We start from the raw sequence: 17,548 nt of genomic DNA on the forward strand, positions 1-17,548 counted from the left end.
TGGACCTTCTTGCAGTCCAAGAGACTCTCAAGAGTCTTCTCCAACATCACAGTTCAAAAGCATCAATTCTTTGGTGCTCTGTTTTCTTTATAGTCCAAGTCTCACATCCATACATGACCACTGGAAAAACCAATGCCTTGACTAGACAGACCTTTGTTGACAAAGTAATGTCTCTGCTTTTTAATATGCTGTCTAGGTTGATCATAACTTTCCTTCCAAGGAGTAAGCGTCTTTTAATTTCATGGCTGCAATCACCATCTGCAGTGATTTTTGGAGCCCTGAAAAATAGAGTAAGCATAGTACATATATTCACTGTATCTAAAGTCTTGATCATTTCTGTGAAACTCATTCATTTTTTTCCATTTGCAAACCTTGCAATGAATTGAGAGGGAACTGCTTGTGTCTTTGACAACATAATTGAATTATTTGAGCAATCTGATTCAGTTGTTCATCAAGTTTATTTTTTTCAGCTTTGTTGAGGTATAGTTGACAAAGTGTACCTCATAGTAATTTGATATAATATTTATATTGTGAGTATTCCTCTCATCTAGTTAATTAACACATCCATCATCTAGCTTTTTCTTTAGTGACAACACTTAAATTCTACTCTCTTAGCAAATTTTGATTATATAATACAGTCTTATCTACATAGCCAACATTTTTATAGCTGGAAGTTTGTGTCCTTTTGCCTAACTTTACCTATTTCCCCCAGTCCCCAGCCCCTGGCAACCATTTGTCTACTGTTTCTATGAGTTTGGTTTTTTTTAAGATTCCACATGTAAGTAATAGCATGCAGTATTGATCTTTATCTGATTTATTTCACTTAGCATCAAGGTCCAGCCATGTTGTTGAAAATGGCAGGATTTCCTCCTTTCTCATAGCTGACTAATATTCCTCTGTGTGTGTGTGTGTGTGTGTGTGTGTGTGTGTGTGTGTGTGTGTGTGTATTCCATCTTCTTTATTCATTCATCCCTTGATGGGCAGTTAGGCTATTTCCATACTTTTGTTCTTATTGTTGTTCTCTAATTGCCAAGTCATGTCCAGCTCATTACAACTCCATGGACTGTAGCTCACCAGGCTCCTCTGTCCATGGGATTTCCCAGGCAAGAATACTGCAGTTGGTTGCCATTTTCTTCTCCAGTTGATCTTCCTTACCAGGGGTCAAACTCACATCTCCTGCACTGCAGGCAGATTCTTTACCACTGAGTCAGCAGGGAAGTCCCATTTCTGTACCTTAGTCATTACAAATAATGTTGCAGTTAACATGGTGGGGCAGATATCTCTTTGATATCCTGTTTTCATTTTTGTCAAATATATCCAGAAGTGGAATTGCTGGATCATGTGGCCATTTTAGTTTTACTGTTTTCCATAGTTGCTATACTAATTTACAATCCTGTAAGTTCCTTTTAAGTGGTTATTTTGGCAGCTGCTTAATTGTCCCTTTCATTGAGTTCTTCTAAACATTAGTTTCCTCATCTGGAAAATGGGGAGAGTATTTATATTCACACTGGTTTGGTGAGAGTTAAATTAGATACACATCTAATCCCAATGCCTATTCATAGGATGGAACTGGCAAATCTGAGTCACCCACTCCACCTTACCCCCACCAACTTATGCATGTAAAACTTCGGCTGTCACTCAAGACCCACCTCTCATCAAATACTGTAAACTTTCCAGGGGACAGGACATTGTTTTTCTTCCTCATTTTCTTTTTTTTAAGGCTTTATTTTTTAGAAATAGTTTCAGGTTCACAGGAAAATTGAGTAGAAGTTACAGGGATTTCCCATGTACCCCTACCCTCACACATGCATAGCCTCTTCTATGATCAAAATCCCCACCAGAGTAGTACAACTGATGAACCTACATTTACACAGCACAATCACTCACCCAAAGGCCATAGTTTACACTGCAGTTCATTCTTGGTGTTGTATATCCTATGAATTTGGACAGGTGTTAGTGACATGTGTAATGAAATGTACAATGCTAGCCATCATTATGGTATCATATATTGATAGTTTCACTGCCCTAAAAATTCTCTGTGCTCTGCCTATTCATCTTTCCTCCCCTTCCTTCAATCCATGATAACGGACTGATCCTTTTACTGTTTCCATAGTTTTGCCTTTTTCAGAATGTCATATAGTTGGAATCATAGTGTGTAGCCTTTTCAGATGGCTTCATATTCCCACATTCCCATATTCATATTCCTTCTAGTTTCCTTCATATCTTTTCATGGCTTGGTAGCTCATTTTCATTTCTTTTTAGCACTGAATAATGTTCCCCTGTACAGATGCCCCACAGTTTGTTTATCCATTCACCTGCTGAACATTATCTTGGTTGTTTCCAAGTTTTCACAGTTATGAGTAAAGCTGCTTTAAATATCCATGTGCAAGTTTTTGTATGGACATAAATTTTCAAATTATTTTGGTAAATACCAAGAAGCACAATTGCTGGATCATATGGTAAGAATGTGTTTAGCTTTGTAATAAACTGCCCAAGTGTCTTTCAAAGTGGTTTTGCATTCCCACCAACAGTGACTGAAAGTTTCTCTTGCTCCACATGCTCCCCAACATTTGATGTTGTCAGTGTTCCAGATTTTATCCATTCTGGTAGGTGTATAGTGGTATCTGATTGTTCTCTTAAGACCTTGTCTTTTTATCCTATATCCTTAGCATAACATGGCAAATGCTGGGTATAAAGAATTCACTCAGTAGATATTTCTCTGTTGATTTTCCAAATTAAATAGATTCTCTCTCTCTTCCCATTTGTATATACATGTATACACATATAAGCATATGTGTAAACATATTTTAGCCTGAAAAATTTTTTACTCTTGCTAGCAACACACATTTATGTGACAATAAAAATATTATATTTAGAAAAGAGATAAGAAGTCTTGGTTACTCAATATGATGAACTATTGATTCTTACACCTGAGAAAAATTAAAACACCTGCATTCCTTGAAATCATCATCTCTGTGGCTAGCAGGACCTTCGTTTTCAAGTTTCCACCTGAAAGTCAAATGTTCCTCCTCCTCACATTAATGATGATTTTATTTGCCTGTGATAGATAAAGGAGTCTTTTGAAGTGACATAAACCTAAAATACTGGTTACAAGAAATTTTGTTGCTAGTCTATATTAATTGTTCCTGTCTAAATGGAGGGTAACACTCACAATTGAGTTTGCTATCTGACTCAAGTCTTATTTGGCTTCATTCTTAACCCATCTGTGGAGTGTTTTTTAGATTAGCGTTGTGTTTTAGAAATACAAAGAATTCTGGAAAAATTCAAGTGAGGCTTTAAAAAATTGACCATTAATTTGGTAAATAATATCTTCCTAGACAAAATGTTTTAACTTGGCCCTTTGAATATAAATATTTTTAGGAAGTATATTAGCTAGTTTGGTAATTCAGTTATAATTCATATCTTACATTATTTTCTTTTACTCAAATGCTACAGAGGTATTCCTCTTGAGTCTCAATTATTCCACACCTTTCTGCTGTGAACTGATCCTCAGTCGTGCACTGAGCACCTCCTGTGTGCCCTGCACTAAGTTCAAGGTCACATACAAGAGATCTATAGGTTAGGATGCCATTGTGATTATGGAAGGGGCTGAGGGTAATGCCTGAATGAAGAACTTAGGTAGTTATAAACTAGTTATCATTGACTTAAATGTGATTTTGAGAAAAACCAGGCCCTCTGTCAGTTTCCCTTGTGATGTCTTAGACACCCACCATGAGGCTGTACACACAGGAGCCACCTACAAGTCAAGCAGATGGTGAAAGTGAAAGTTTCACCAGTGAAACTGGTGAAAGTGAAAGTTGTGTCTGACTCTTTGCAACCCCATGGACTGTAGCCTGCCAGGCTCCTCCATGGAATTCTCCAGGCCGGAATACTGGAGTGGGTGGCTGTTCCCTTCTCCAGGGGAATATTCCCAACCCAGGGATTGAACCCAGGTCTCCCGCATTGCAGGCAGATTCTTTATTGTCTGAGCCACCAGGTAAGCAGACTGGTGACACCCTCCAAAAACAGGCAGGGCACAGGCCTCCACGGGCACGGCTCTGCCTCATGCCCAGACGTGTTCATGTTGATGAATGACTTTCACTATCAAGCCATGAAAAGATGTGGAGGAAACTTCAATGCATATTTTGTTAAAATTTCATCTACCTGATGTAATATTATTCCACAAAGAGTTTTCAGGCTTTCAGTGAATCGGTCAGTTAGTTCAGTCAGTTCAGTTGCTCAGTCATGTCCGACTCTTTGCAACCCCATGAATCGCAGCACACCAGGCCTCCCTGTCCATCACTAACTCCTGGAGTTTATTCAAACTCCTGTCCATCAACTCAGTGATGCCATCCAGCCATCTCATCCTCTGTCATCCCCTTCTCTTCTCGCCCCCAATCTCTCCCAGCATCAGGGTCTTTTCCAATGAGTCAACTCTTCGCATGAGGTGGCCAAAGGATTGGAGTTTCAGCTTCAGCATCAGTCCTTCCAATGAACACCCAGGACTGATCTCCTTTAGGATGGACTGGTTGGATCTCTTTGCAGTCCAAGGGACTCTCAAGAGTCTTCTCCAATACCGCAGTTCAAAAGCATCAATTCTTCAGCACTCAGCTTTCTTCACAGTCCAACTCTCACATCCATACATGACCACCAATCACAACCCTCCATTTCTCCTTCTCTATATGAGTCCTTCATGGGATATTCAGGAAACCAGTGACAATCCAAGAAAAATTGACATTTAAAAATTTGGAATACAGTAGGTTTGGTTGAAAATGGATGGATACTAACTATGGAGGTCTTAAAACCAAGTACATTTACTTTTTCAGGCCATTCCTATCCTTTATTTTCATTGATAAGAAGGAGTTGCTGTCACTAGTTTCACAAGCAATTCTCAGGCTTAATCTCTTTATATTTCCTTTCCCCCAATCCAGAAATAATACAAGAAACCCTAATAGTTCAGTTCAATTCCTTGAAGTGTAGAATTCCACATTTTGTTCCTTCCGGTGACAATATCTCATGTCCAACAATTAAGAAGAAATAATGGGACTTATATTTCTCTGGCAATCTAGGAAACAAATTGGTTGAAAAAACATGCCCTGAATTTCCCAACTATTCTTAAGATTGCATCAAAGTACAGGAAGAAAATAAACTCTTGTTAAAATTCTTGATCTGTTTGAGAAAACTTCATTGGGAGGCAGCATATTCAGGGTAAACCCTCTGCCTTTGCTTCTATTCTGATTGGCACACCATGAGATATTGACAAAGTTGCCTAACTTTTCAGCTTTCCTATCTACACAAGGTATTTGATGATGATCATCTTGTCAACCACCATTTATTAAACATCTCCTTTTGTGTGTCACTGTACTAGGTACCAAATCAGACTTATGGTAAATATCTATGAGATAACAAAAGTAAAAGTGTTCTAAGAGGAATGAATCTGTGCCAAGTCAGAGATTATGAATTAAAAGATTCTTAGCATGAAGAAAGGTCTTCACAGTTCTCAAAATTGTTAATGTATTTGGTTGACATGGAAATCAGGATTAATCCCAGTAGGGAAGAGTTAGCATTTCTCAGAAAGAATTTCTGTTTCAGGGCCTGGAATATTAGTAAAGATCACAGGATCTCAAAGGGGTCATTGTATCGAGCAAGTCTGGACAGATAGTTACAAATTTATCATAAAAACTGGCCAAAAATTTGGGCAAAATCATTGCATGCAGAGAACATCTGGTTATGCTCCAATTGTCTTAGTTGATTAATTCTGTAGCTTCCTTCACCCTGCTTTATGTCCTGGGAAGCTGACCCCTAAGGAGTGTCTCACCCAGTCTCCCTTGCTACCACTTTCTGGTTGATTTAGATCAATGGGAAGCACCGGTAGATCAGAGTTTGGAAAGAGACTGTGTTGGGGTATTTCTTCTTGGCTTCTTGGCTCCCTGTCTTCTTGGTGGGTCTTTGACAGGGACTGTGGCCTCTAGTAGGTAACTGAGCTCAAGTAGCACTATTTCCCCTCTTGCCCTTCAGACCTAAGGGTGGTATGATCTTCCCATTGTTGCTGGTCTCTGGGTGCCTCCACATCTCTTATTTATTGGCTTAGCTTGCCCATACCTCTGTAAGTAGTCCCATATTAAACTGTCATCACTAGAAACTTCTGAGGTGATTTCTGTTTCTTACCAGGATCTTGACTAATGTGTACAGCCACAAAAGAAATTTTATAAAGCCCATAAAGACCCTCGTATAGACTGTACAATATTTTTCACATGAAAAGCAAAATATCCCTCAGCTTTGGAATCAACCTCTCCACGAGCTGTCCCTGAAATATTTGAATTTCATTTCTTTGATTTTGAAAATCCTCACACAGGGACATTAAAATCTTCTGATGAAACCATTTTTTTAAGCTGAGAATTCATTGCAAGAACATCTCAGAAGGGGTGAGAAACCCCAGAGAATATTTTGCATGTTGTCTTTTTCCTTGACGTGGTTGATGACGTGCATTTTAAGTCAGAAGAAAGGGAAACATTCAGTAATTCTGGCTTTTCTTAGGCAATAATGGATTTTGCAGGTCTGGAGAGAGGATTTTATCTAAGAAGTTACAGTGTGCATGGATAGATGCTCTGAGCAACATGCAGAGAAAACAATGAATGCAATGAGGTGTCCACAATCTGCAGTCTGGAGGACGCTTGTTTGATCCAGAGTTGACCTTTTGTGACTCACTTTACCTCCTCTCTGTGCTATTAACAAACATATGACCAAGTGGGGAGTGGTAAATGAGTGCATTTCCTGCAAATAAGATTTTAATGAGACTCTCTAGCTGGTCACATACCAACGCATGATGATAAAATGTTGATTGTTGATCCCCTCCCTCCCAGGTCAATGTGCTGAAAACAAACCAAACTTAATTTTAGTTTACAAAATCATAACGAAACAGAAAATTAGGTCAAAATAAGTAAGTCTGTCTCTGGTGGCAGTAACAGGGACTTTTGCATAAAACCAAGTGATCTCACAGTAGAAGCCCATTCTTGCCTGACCGGGTGTTGTGGCAAATACAGCATTTTCTAACCAGCATGCTTCACTGGGTGTGATTTGGCTAACTAACTCTTCTTGGGCTTAAAAATGGGGCACTGAGCTAGGTTAGAGAAAGGGAAAGTTACATTCCAACTCCCTCTTCAAGGGTATTGAAAGGTTTACATGGAAAAATGATGTTTCCTCCCCGTGATATGTTGCTGTTTTGTTTTTTGGTTTCTTTTTGGTTTTTTAGTTTTATTTTTTGGCCGTGCCACACAGCATGTGGGATGTTAGTTCCCTGACTAGGGACCAAAACTCTGTCCCCTGCATTGAAAGCACAGAGTTTTAACTGCTGGACCGCCAAGGAAGTCCTTGTTCTTTATTTTTGACTATTGATGGATAAGAGGGACACAAAGGGCACAGACATGATCAGGAGCTGATGCAGGGAGAAGAAATAGGAAGACAAGTATTTTTCCCCATTGTATCATCTATCATTCTCCAGCAAATAATCCAAATTCTTATAGTGTTAACTATCAGGGACAACTTTAAAATTCCAAATGATCCCACTTATTTGGAATTTATCCTGCTGCTTGCAATATCTCTTATTGCTCCCAAGGTTGAAGAAAATGGAAAGGGATGAAAAGAAGTATGAAAAAGGGTTGAACAATAATATTAGCTAATCTACTTTTAAAGTTGTTTTATTTATTTTATGTTTTGACTGTGCTGCATCTTTGTGGGCTACACGGGCTTTTCTCTAGTTGTGGCAAGCGGCGACTACTCTCTAGTTGGGTGTGTAGGCTTCTCGCTGTTGTGGCTTCTCTTGTTGCAGAGCATGGGTTCTACAGCATTCGGGCTTCAGGAGTTGTAGTTCCCAGGTTCTAGGGCACAGGCTCGGTAGTTGTGATACACGAGCTTACTTTCTCTGTGACATGCGGCATCTTCCCAGATCAAGGATTGAACTCGCCTCTCCTATTCTTTACCACTGAGACACCAGGGAAGCCCCTAATCTATTTTTTTGATGTTAAATTATTTGTTGATTTATTTATTCAACAAATGTGTACTAGACACTATTTGGAGCCTGTAGTAAGGCTGTGGATCCAGGCATGAAATAATATTAAATCCGTATCTTCAAATGCCTACTTCTGAGTGAGGGAAGCAAACAGTAGACTAAAAGACAAAATGATACATAATATAATATCTGATATCATAAATGCCAACATATGGGAGGCTGCGTACCAAGAACTTACTTATCCCAAGAGCTCATCTACTCCTCACAACAACTCATGGGGTAGATTTATTGTCCCTATTTTATTCTGAGAAGACAGATTCAGAATAGAAGGGACCTTGTCTCATGTAGTCCTAGGTAGGGCTGGGACCAAATCTGCCTGGTCTCATGATCAGCAGACAATTGGATAGATTTGTTTGACCTCCTCCTGAGTCTACCTACATCTGCTTATCCTGAAAGATGTTGTCCCAAGCTGGTCCTCTCTGAAGTCTCAGAGCACTTCTTGCTTATAAAATTCTCTTGGCAATTAACCATGGACAGCCTCATAAGAGCTACCATCTCCAGCATTTAGATCTGTTATTGAAACATTTTCTTTGCATTTAGCTTAATTAAAAGCTTGATTATGGTTCAATTGTCATCATCCTTGCTGCAAACTCCTTAAGGGTCAGAAACAGTTAAATGATTTTTACCCTTTATGGCCCTCGAAAACCACATCATGCCTCATAGACATGAATGCTTGCATGCTGAGTCGTCTCAGTTGTATCTGACTCTTTGCAATCCTACAGACTGGTAGCCCACCAGCCTCCTCTGTCCTTGGGATTCTCCAGGCAAAAATACTGGAGTGACTTGTCATGCCCTTCTCCAGGGGATCGTCTCAACCCAGGGATCGAACCTGTGTCTCTTATCTCTCCTGTATCGGCAGGCGGGCTCTTTACCAGTAGTATCACCTGGGAATGCCTCATACTCATGGACATTTAGTAAGGAGCTTATTTAATTGAGTCTCTAGAAAACATGGTCCTGGGAATTCACTAAAGTTAATGCATTGTTATCTCAGTTCATAGAGAAGATTCTTGTTCTTGATTCCTCACCTCAGTGCATCTAGGTAGAACATTTCTTTTAAATGTGTAGTCTGCCTTATAATACCTCTTTGGAACACAAAATAACCTGGTCCAAAATATTCAGCATAACTAGTACAGTAAGGGTAAGGTACTCTGGACCCTTACACAGCCACACTTATGGAAAAGAATGAAACTGTTAAATTTACCAGTTAAGCTGAGAATTAAAAAATAAAACATGCAAAAGAAAACAGGACCTAGGAATAAATGATCTGCCGTGACAAAATCTTGCTATGTGGGAAACACCCCTGCAAACATTAGATTCAGACAGTGTCTACTGCAAACTTTGCTAACCAACATCCGGAGCAGCAGGTCATCCTGAGTCTATTTGCATCAGGTCAAGGCTGCTCTTTTACAAGAGGGTTAACCCTGCAGCCTCACTCACGGAAAATAACATTCCATTTCAACCATAATGTTTCTTAAGCAAGAATGCAGTCAGGCAGCAAGTAAATATCTATTTAAAAAAAAAAAAAAAAAGGATAGCCTTTATGGATGTGTAAATACTCTGCCCAGTTCTTCCTTACTCAAAATTCACTGGGACCCAGGAGATTTGAGCAGAGTGATTCTGAAAGGAAATGTTTTCAAAATACAAACATGTCTTATTCGATAAATGTGATCTTTCTGAACTGTTATATATGGAGATATCTCATAATTGAGACTTTATGACTTTCTCCCTTGTATTTCCATTGTATTAGATAAATGTGAATGTAAAATTGTATAAAATTTATACAGAGAGACATAAAGGAGTTTGATTGGAGTAATTACTTCAGGGTGTGGGGTAACTCTTAACTCACTTCCCACACTTTTTGACATTTCTAAATCACCCTGTGAATGACCTCCTCTCTTATTTTGATCACTTGAGAACTGGCAGTTGGAAGAGGTTGTTCTTAGGAGCAGTTTCAACCTCCTTAACATTGAGGTGGTAGTTTGGCTCTAGAAAAGAGCCATGTCTACCATGCTTTTGCTATCTATACTCATATTAACTGGCATCTTTGGGCTAGGCATGTTGCCATGATGAGAAACCACAGCACCGAACTTCTCTGTGTACATCCAGTGTGGAAGGAGTGGTCCGGATATGGCTAATGTATGCGTGACATCTCTGAAGACTAAATAAATCTGACAGTGTTGAAGACTTATGTGCCAAACCAATACACTTGTTCAAACTAGTAGAATTAAGATGGTAGAAGATTAATAAAAATAAAAAAATAAGAGAGCCAATGATTGGATGCTCATGATAAAATTTCAGAGTCAGGAAATTCCTCCACTCATTCATTCAACAAACAATTTTTAACATATGCCAGGTACTCTGCTAGTTTCTTTGAAGAGAAAGATGAACAACAATCCCTTCTAAGAGTGTTCATATCAGGCTTCCCTGGTGGCTCACTGGTAAAGAATCTGCCTGCCAATTCAGGAAACATGTGTTTGATCCCTGATCTGGGAAGATATCACATCCCACAGAACAACTAAGCTCATGTGCCACAACTATTAAGCCTGTGCCCTAGAGGTTGGGAGCCACAATTACTGAGCCCACATGCCACAACTTCTTAAGCCCACCTGCCCTAGACCCCGTGCTCCACAAGAGAAGCCACATCAATGAGAAACTCACACACTGCAACTAGAGAGTAGTCTCCATTCACCACAACTAGAGAAAAGCTTGTGCAGCGATGATAAACCATGACAGCCAAAAGTAAATTAAAAAATATAATTATATTTTTTTAAAGCATTCATAGCAGAGAAGTAGAGGCAGATAAGCAACAATTTTTAGGAGAGTATATTAATTTCCTAGGGCTATAAGAGAAATACCATAAATTGGATGGCTTAAACAACAGAAATTTATTTTTCACAGTTCTGGAGACTGGAAGCCCAGGATCAAGGTGTCTGCAGGTTTGGTTTCTCCTGAGGCCCCTCTCCTTGGCTTGTGGTTGGTGCCTTCTTGCTGTGTCTTCACATGGCCTTTCTGTGTGCATGCGTCCCTGGTATCTCTCCTCTTCTTATAAGGACGCCAGTGACGCTGGAAGGGCCTCACCTTAATGGCTTCATTTTAAATTTATCACCTCTTTAAAGACTTTATCTTTAAATATGGTTACATTGTGAGATACTGGAGGCTGGAACTTCACCATATAAATTTGGAGGGTAACACAACTTATCCCATTACAGTTTATGAAAAACTATGGTAGAGCCTGCCCAGGATGCTGGGGAAGCCCAAGGAGGGTGACAGTCAAAAAGGCCTCATAGAGGCCACCATCACCCTAATTCCAAAACCAGACAAAGATGCCACAAAAAAAGAAAACTATAGGCCAATATCACTGATGAACATAGATGCAAAAATCCTTAACAAAATTCTAGCAAACAGAATCCAACAACATATTTAAAAAATCATACACCATGACCAAGTGCGCTTTATCCCAGGAATGCAAGGATTCTTTAATATCCGCAAATCAATCAATGTAATACACCACATTAACAAATTGAAACATAAAAACCATATGATTATCTCAATAGATGCAGAGAAAGCCTTTGACAAAATTCAACACTCATTTATGATTAAAACTCTCCAGAAAGCAGGAATAGAAGGAACATACCTCAACATAATAAAAGCTATATATGACAAACCCACAGCAAGCATCACCCTCAATGGTGAAAAATTGAAAGCATTTCCCCTGAAATCAGGAACAAGACAAGGGTGCCCACTCTCACCACTACTATTCAACATAGTGTTGGAAGTTTTCGCCACAGCAATCAGGGCAGAAAAAGAAGTAAAAGGAATCCAGATAGGAAAATAAGAAATGAAACTCTCACTGTTTGCAGATGACATGATCCTCTACATAGAAAACCCTAAAGACTCTTCCAGAAAACTACTACAGCTAATCAATGAATATAGTAAAGTTGCAGGATATAAAATTAACACACAGAAATCTCTTGCATTCCTATACACTAACAATGAAAAAAACAGAAAGAGAACTTAAGGAAACAATACCATTCACCATTGCAACAAAAAGAATAAAATACTTAGGAGTATATCTACCTAAAGAAACAAAAGACCAATACATAGAAAACTATAAAACACTGATGAAAGAAATCAAAGAGGACACAAACAGATGGAGAAACATACTGTGTTCATGGATTGGAAGAATCAACATTGTCAAAATGGCTATTCTACCCAAAGCAATCTATAGATTCAATGCAATCCCTATCAAGCTACCAACGGTATTTTTCACAGAACTAGAACAAATAATTTCACAATTTGTATGGAAATACAAAAAACCTCCAATAGCCAAAGTAATCTTGAGAAAGAAGAATGGAACTGGAGGAATCAACCTGCCTGACTTCAGACTCTACTACAAAGCCACAGTCATCAAGACAGTATGGTACTGGCACAAAGACAGAAATACAGATCAATGAAACAGAATAGAAAGCCCAGAGATAAATCCATGAACCTATGGACACCTTATCTTCGACAAAGGAGGCAAGGATATATAATGGAAAAAAGACAACCTCTTTAACAAGTGGTGCTGGGAAAACTGGTTAACCACTTGTAAAAGAATGAAACTAGAACACTTTCTAACACCATACACAAAAATAAACTCAAAATGGATTAAAGATCTAAACGTAAGACCAGAAACTATAAAACTCCTAGAAGAGAACATAGGCAAAACACTCTCTGACATAAATCACAGCAGGATCCTCTATGATCCACCTCCCAGAATATTGGAAATAAAAGCAAAAATAAGCAAATGGGACCTAATGAAACTTAAAAGCTTTTGCACAACAAAGGAAACTATAAGCAAGGTGAAAAGACAGCCCTCAGATTGGGAGAAAATAATAGCAAACGAAGCAACAGACAAAGGATTAATCTCAAAAATATACAAGCAACTCCTCCAGCTCAACTCCAGAAAAATAAATGACCCAATCAAAAAATGGGCCAAAGAACTAAACAGACATTTCTCCAAGGAGGACATACAGATGGCTAAAGAACACATGAAAAGATGCTCAACATCACTCATTATCAGAGAAATGCAAATCAAAACCACAATGAGGTACCATTACACGCCAGTCAGGATGGCTGCTATCCGAAAGTCTACAAGCAATAAATGCTGGAGAGGGTGTGGAGAAAAGGGAACCCTCTCACACTGTTGGTGGGAATGCAAACTAGTACAGCCACTATGGAAAACAGTGTGGAGATTTCTTAAAAAGCTGGAAATAGAACTGTGATATGACCCAGCAATCCCACTTCTGGGCATACACACTGAGGAAACCAGATCTGAAAGAGACACGTGCACCCCAATGTTCATTGCAGCACTGTTTATCATAGCCAGGACATGGAAGCAACCTAGATGCCCATCAGCAGACGAATGGATGAGGAAGCTGTGGTACATATACACCATGGAATATTACTCAGCCATTAAGAAGAATTCATTTGAATCAGTTCTAATGAGATGGATGAAACTGGAGCCCATTATACAGAGTGAAGTAAGCCAGAAAGATAAAGACCATTACAGTATACTAACACATATATATGGAATTTAGAAAGATGGTAACGATAACCCTATATGCAAAACAGAAAAAGAGACACAGATGTACAGAACAGACTTTTGGACTCTGTGGGAGAAGGTGAGGGTGGGATGTTTCAAGAGAACAGCATCGAAACATGTATATTATCTATAGTGAAACAGATCACCAGCCCAGGTTGGATGCATAAGACAAGTGCTCAGACCTGGTGCACTGGGAAGACCCAGAGGGATCGGGTGGAGAGGGAGGTGGGAGGGGGGATCAGGATGGGGAACACATGTAAATCCATGGCTGATTCATGTCAATGTGTGACAAAACCCACTGCAGTATTGTGAAGTGATTAGCCTCCAACTAATAAAATAAAGAAAGAAAGAAAGAAAGAAAGAAAGAAGACATACAGATGGCTAACAAACACAGGAAAAGATGCTCAACATCACTCAAACCTCGGTGAGGTACCATTACACGCCAGTCAGGATGGCTGCTATCCAAAAGTCTACAAGCAATAAATGCTGGAGAGGGTGAGGAGAAAAGGGAACCCTCTTACACTGTTGGTGGGAATGCAAACTAGTACAGCCACTATGGAAAACAGTGTGGAGATTTCTTAAAAAACTGGAAATAGAACTGCCATATGACCCAGCAATCCCACTTCTGGGCATACACACTGAGGAAACCAGATCTGAAAGAGACATGTGCACCCCAATGTTCATCGCAGCACTGTTTATAATAGCCAGGACATGGAAGCAACCTAGATGCCCATCAGCAGACAAATGGATAAGGAAGCTGTGGTACATATACAGCATGGAATATTACTCAGCCGTTAAAAAGACTTCATTTGAATCAGTTCTAATGAGATGGATGAAACTGGAGTCCATTATACAGAGCGAAGTAAGTCAGAAAGATAAAGACCATTACAGTGTACTAACACATATATATGGAATTCAGAAAGATGGTAACGATAACCCTATATACAAAACAGAAAAAGAGACACAGATGTACAGAACAGACTTTTAGACTCTGTGGGAGAAGGCGAGGGTGGGATGTTTTGAAAGAACAGCATGTATATTATCTATAGTGAAACAGATCACCAGCCCAGGTGGGATGCATGAGACAAGTGCTCGGGCCTGGTGCACTGTGAAAACCCAGAGGAATCGGGTGGAGAGGGAGGTGGGAGGGGGGATCGGGATGGGCAATACATATAACTCCATGGCTGATTCATGTCAATGTATGACAAAACCCACTGAAATGCTGTGAAGTAATTAGCCTCCAACTAGTAAAAATAAATGAAAAAAAAAAAAAAAAGGCCTCATAGAGCATGTGAGAAATAACCAGGCCTTATATGATATAGAGCAAATAGCCTGAATGTAAACAGTGGACTCTTCCCACAGATGAAACTGGGTATGAATTAAGAACTCATGAATAAATGGTGATGTTATGTACTTTGAGAACCACATCTTATATTCAGTCTAAAAATTCAGCAATAGTGTATGTTCTTATAAAACAAAAACACAAAATAGAGATATGTATAGATAATAAAGATATCTAAAGACATTTACTGGGTGTTGGAATGGGATAGAAGCAGAGCATGACCAATGCAAGGATAGATTGTTCACTGAACAGTGAAGAGATGGAGGCCAGGAGAGGCCCTACCCATCAACCATTTGACAATTGCCCACTCTTGGGCACTCTGTGAGGCCTTCTTGGGCCAGCAGCAATTCTGTATTACAGGCTCTTCTTTTAGGTTCCTGCCACCAGGGACCTCTCTCCTGGGCTTAAACCAATGGGCTCCACACTCTGTTCTTCTGTCTGATCTTTATTGTTTAGCAAATAGACATTTTTTCCTTAAAGAGGCATTTAGAAGCCAAAAGTTTCTGGATATGCACAGTCTATGGAACCATGTTGAATTGTCATTGAATTAACAAAGTGGCAGATTGTGGTAGAAAATCAGGGAAACAGGAACTTTCCTGGCTCATGTTTGTGTACTGTCTCTGTGATGCATCACAAAATGTCATCCTCCATTTTCCCAGCTCAGAAACAGTGACAGTAATAATGACCAGAATTTAAAGCTAAGATAATGTGGAGGGTTATAGAATATAAGGAAATTATAGATTGAATCAAACAGTTTATATTCCTCTGAGGAAGATTCAGGTGGATAAAACAATTCATTTGAGTTTGGTTTTGAGGATTAAAAGGGGAAATCCTTTTTTCAGAGACATTGAAAAATGTCAGCAGTGTGTAATTTGAAGATGTCCACCATATGGATTCTAATGGATCAGCTTTCAGAAAGCAGTGACATCAGAGAGAATTTCTCAACTTCTGAAGCCCTGTGAGCCCAGGAAGCAGGGGGAGATTAAAATGCCCTGAAATTAATTTCCCTGCTTTTATGATTTTTGCCAATGTTTTTTTTTTTAGTATTGATACCCAGTAGTTTCTCAAAGGACCCGTGAAAAAAAGCATCAAATAAGCAAATGACACTGTTCGTTTACTTGAATAGCTAGAATACAAATTTCAAATATTGCAGAATTGTGTCAAGTTCAAATGACCAGGATCAAATTTACATATATTCAAATCAATGAGGGTCTTTACCCAAAAGTATTATAACTTTGAAATGCTTGTTGAAATAAGCTATAAGAGGAAACAGTAGTAAAAACTAGAATTAAAAATATGTGCATGTTTTACTTTTTGCCAATTTTGTCTCTGAATTTCTCTGAGCTTTTTGATAATTCTGATTTAGTTATCCATTTTTAGCTATTATTATTATATTTATTTGCTTTTTCCACATTAAGTATAATACAACAAAAGTGCAAAGTTCAATTAACTTTTATTTATATGTGAGTTTCAATAACAGTCCCAACAGGAAATTATACATTATCTAGTCCATTTATGTTAGTTGACAAGAGGAAACCTCAGGCATGAAAAGAAAAGAAGCATTTCCCAATGAAACAAAGTGATAGAGTAGCAGAGATGAGCCTCAATTATGACTCCTGGGCCCTACATTCTAGTACCTTCTCCCACTCTGCTCTTTTCCCAGAAGATTAGTCCCTCTAGTAGTCTGGAACCTTCTCCTGGGCCCTTCTCCAGCACCTGAGCAACTGAACAGAGGCTGGATTTAAAGACGAATGGAAAAGAATCATGAGCAATATTGAGGTGTGGAAGTCACTACAAACCAAAGCCAAATTCAGATGAGTTTTGTTTCAATTTTAAGTTGTTTCTTAATTAATTGCATTTCCTTTCTAGTCATTAAAACATATAATGAACAGTAAAACCAATCTTCCATCTAGATTTCCATACTAGGCTATGGGACAAGGACTATCCTCATTGCTTTCCATCATGTCCATGATATTATGGACTTTGCTTGGTCAAAGTGCTATGAGAAAAAGGCTTTTCATGGCCAGGGGAAGGCAAGTTTCTTCACTTAAAAAATCATTATCATCTCCAACTGCATGCATAAATAATACTGGATATTGTGAGGATATAAAGTTGTATGGTATGGTCTCTGCCCTCATAAAGCTTATAGTAGTAAAAATTTTAAGACTAAAAAAATACATAACTTTTCCACTTATAAAAACATTCCTAGACTGCCAGTTAGTGATAGTTGTGTGTTCTTCTTTTTGTATTTACTGGAAGAAGAAATCTTAATAGTTTAGTGGGAAAAGGCATCATTGGGGTTTTCCGCTGGCATTCTAGAAGGAAGCACGTACTATTTCAGACAATAACGTTCTTCCAGCAAAAAGGAACTAGTCCAGAGCCTAAAAGTGGTTCAAGGCAAAAGTTCCTGAGAGAAAGTAATCTTGGCGAGCCTTTCATGAAATCCCAAGGGACCAGCCTTCCTCGTTTCATAATGGTAGTAAACAAGGGGAAAACAACAAAAGCTTTTGCTTCCCGCTCTTTTCTGGACTTCCATTGTGGAGAGCCTATGACT

This window comes from Odocoileus virginianus, chromosome 19 (genome assembly GCF_023699985.2).
Source record: "Odocoileus virginianus isolate 20LAN1187 ecotype Illinois chromosome 19, Ovbor_1.2, whole genome shotgun sequence".
In the NCBI taxonomy this organism is placed as follows: Eukaryota; Metazoa; Chordata; class Mammalia; order Artiodactyla; family Cervidae; genus Odocoileus; species Odocoileus virginianus.